The 3,178-nt window shown below is 38.1% G+C and overlaps 1 long non-coding RNA gene across 1 annotated transcript; it reads right to left on the bottom strand.

The window, feature by feature from the left end:
• Positions 1 to 1,378: 1,378 nt before the first annotated feature.
• LOC129209401 (uncharacterized) lies at positions 1,379 to 2,861 on the bottom strand. The gene is made up of 3 exons (XR_008578064.1): positions 2,679 to 2,861; positions 1,543 to 1,691; positions 1,379 to 1,408 (listed from the first exon to the last, which is right to left on the bottom strand). It is a non-coding gene; the product is annotated as an uncharacterized LOC129209401 (long non-coding RNA).
• Between the last annotated feature and the right edge of the window lie 317 nt (positions 2,862 to 3,178).

The raw sequence follows: 3,178 nt of genomic DNA, 5'->3' as shown, positions 1-3,178 counted from the left end.
TTTCCTTTGTTTACCTAATGCAGAACGATTACTGCTTATTCATTCCACCAATCACAATTTTCTCATAAACAGTGAGCGTTTCTACCTCTTGCTTACAGTCATTGCTCACATTTTATTATTGCCCAGAGCTCTTAGTTACTGTGAAATAGAGGAGCTGTGGTGATTTAAATATGTAACATATAGACTAACTAATCACATTTGTTCGAAAGATCTATGATTAGCAATATTAAAACAAAATCACAATGTCTAAGCATTCTATAAATTTAATCTTAGAATGTTGTACCCTCTAACACTAATGATATTCCAATAGTGTGTGTATATTGTAGATAACTTCTCATCAGCTTGAATATCATAAATACAAGTAGCATTCGTGAATCATCGGTATTCCACTCCACTAGCATTGCCCTTTGCAAAATGTGTTCAGGTCATGCTAAATTAATATCTCACTTTTTGCATGCTGTGAAAATAAAAATACTTCAAGTTCATTTTTTCTTAACTGTCTTTTGATTACCATCCTCCTGTGGGATATTGCAGATTTCTTATCCAGTTACTACTGTACATTGTTACTCAGTACCCCTCCCTCTTTCATTTTACTGCTACTACATCTTTGTTTCTGATGCAGGAATACTCTCCCGTAGTAGGCATGTAATCACTTTAACGAGTAACTTTCCACAGGGAACGACACTATCTTTACTTTATCCTATCAAATCTTCCTTACAGGGACCTGATTCTCTTCTAAGGCTACTTCACATTATTCTAGTAACTTGAAGAGTATTTTCATACTTTGTAATCAATATTTGCTGCCAAGGACATGTAAACGCTTACTGCGCATGGGAATCAAGGCCAAAGGGTTAAATTAAGCCGTAGCTGAATTGTGATCAATATAGCCACTGACTTCAGTCAACTCAAAATTTCATTTTCTCTCCATTATTTATGCTTAAGATCTTCATTGTGCATGCTGAAGTTTTCCTGCTTATCCAGGCTTCACTATAATAGAGATCAGTGGTGTGAACGCTATATTGTCTGGCAGGAATCCCTTAGTTCTGTTATTGGTGCTGATGTTCCCACTGTGTCTTTTGATAAGGTAACGAAGTTTAATTTAGTAGAGCTGTGGGTGCTAAACATACTGAATATCCAACCATTTTTGATAGGGAGCCCAATTATAGTTTAAATCACCTAATTTCAGGTAGCTAGGCCCCCTGCACCACTTAGAAATTTCAGACAATAGGCTTGCAGTTGCATTATTAGGATTAATCTGTTCATGCAAGACCAATCGGTAACCAGTACTATCCTACAGAACCACTTACACATAAACCTTACCTTAGACGTTCTGTGGTACATCTGAAACCGCAGACAGAACACAAATTTTGTGAGCAGGCAGGCAGCTGTCTTCTCCACAGTTTGGAGTCTGACATGATAATAAAACCCAAAAGAAACCATTTCCATTCATATTTATTGGAAGCATATTGCCTATCTGGACACTTTAGGGCTTTTATTTGCATAATAAGAATGTCTCATTAATAGATTTTATCTGCAGATTACCTCTGGGATTTTTTGTTCTTCTCTAAAGCTGAAAACCAAAGGACCTGGGTTTGTCCAAGGTCAGACAGAAACTCAGGCTGAACTGCAACCCGAAGTCCTGAAATGACACGCCTGTTGCCTCTCATCAGTCATTCTTCCACCATTTTGTGCTGTAAGATAGAAATTTTTTCTAATATTATTATTGCCTTGCTTTCTTGTGTCATAGAAGTATATGGAGTATGGGATAATTCAACAAAACATGCAGCACACATGGGGAAACAGCACTTTTTAGATGCTGTAATTCAGAGACTCCAAAACAGAGCCTGTCGCAGCTTCTCCCAGCTCTGTGCCAGCTGCAGGAACTGAGGAAGGCAGCATTCATTGCCCAAGCTGTTGTAGCCTGGAGGCAAAATCAAGGGAATTAAGCTTTTTAAGCTCCTCTTCTTTTTCGTAGCTGTTGCCCAGGCACTTTTCTGTATATGATGAAGAGGAAGCCAGTGGCTCCCTTGGGAGCAGCTCTCCTGTATGTCACACACCCAGGCCAGCTCAAAAGCCTCATGGTCACCCTCTGTGAAAAAGGCAGCACATCGTTTTGATGTGCTGGTGTGGTACAAATACCACTGTTGGGAGCCTCAGATGTAATGAAGGATTGAACAGACGTTCTTTTTTATGTATCTTTGCTAGAAAGTCAGTATTTCATGGCACTGGTACTTGGACAACTTCTCTTCTATTTAATTAAGTAATGAAGTGTGGGGAGCGATGGACGGAACGAGCCTAGTCTCAACCCCAATGAAGTCAAGGGAATGACTCTTTCAGATAAAATGGACTTTGCAGTAGGAGTTAAGTGCCACGTGGCTGTACAGACTGCTGACACAATCACTGTAATTTCAGAAAACAGCTTGTTCTTAAGAGACACCCTGAAGATTTCCTGTGTTTAAAAAAAAAAAAAAAAAAAAAGGAAAAAGAAAAAAGAAAGAAAGAAATTTTGCTCCTAAGTCTGTTTAAGCTTCTTAACTGTATCAAAAGGCATGAAAAGAATTAGGAAAATGAAGCTCAGAGGAGAAATAAGAGCCAGTCAAAAGATTTTTGAAAGAATTAAATATTAGTAGGAGATGATATGAGGGAATACAATAGAGCCACAAGGTTTCAAGATTTACCTGTTCTCTGCCATTAGGTGCAATGATTATTTCCTGATATCTGCCATCGGGAAGAGATGCTTTGAGGGAAGAAAAGGCATTTTTTGTAATCCTAACCATCACTCTTATTGTTATTAAACCCTTGCACAAGGGAAATCCAATAGGTTCTTTGAAAAGCAAAGACTATATTAAAGAGGGATTTCATTTTGCAAATATACAGCCTGTAAACATGAGACAAAAGGTAATACAATAAAATACAAACCAACAGTAAAAAAACCCCTCATGCAGTTATTTTAATTATTGCTGTCCTGGATTTAAATTGCAAGCAACTTTTAGAGGTTTTATACAAATGAGATGTACTCAGTGCTCCTCTGTTTCAGGAATACGTGCTTAAAAGCAGTCATACAGCAATTATGCAAAGCATAGCAAAAGCTGCTCCGTAAGACTTAACATTTTCCAATATGGGCAACAAATGATAGGCAAAAGAGGCATCCATGCACCCGGACAGAACCCCAAAAAGT

This window comes from Grus americana, chromosome 8 (assembly GCF_028858705.1).
Source record: "Grus americana isolate bGruAme1 chromosome 8, bGruAme1.mat, whole genome shotgun sequence".
Lineage (NCBI taxonomy): Eukaryota > Metazoa > Chordata > Aves > Gruiformes > Gruidae > Grus > Grus americana.
Note: the sequence above shows the minus strand (reverse complement) of the source record. Positions and strands in the feature narration are given on the sequence as shown.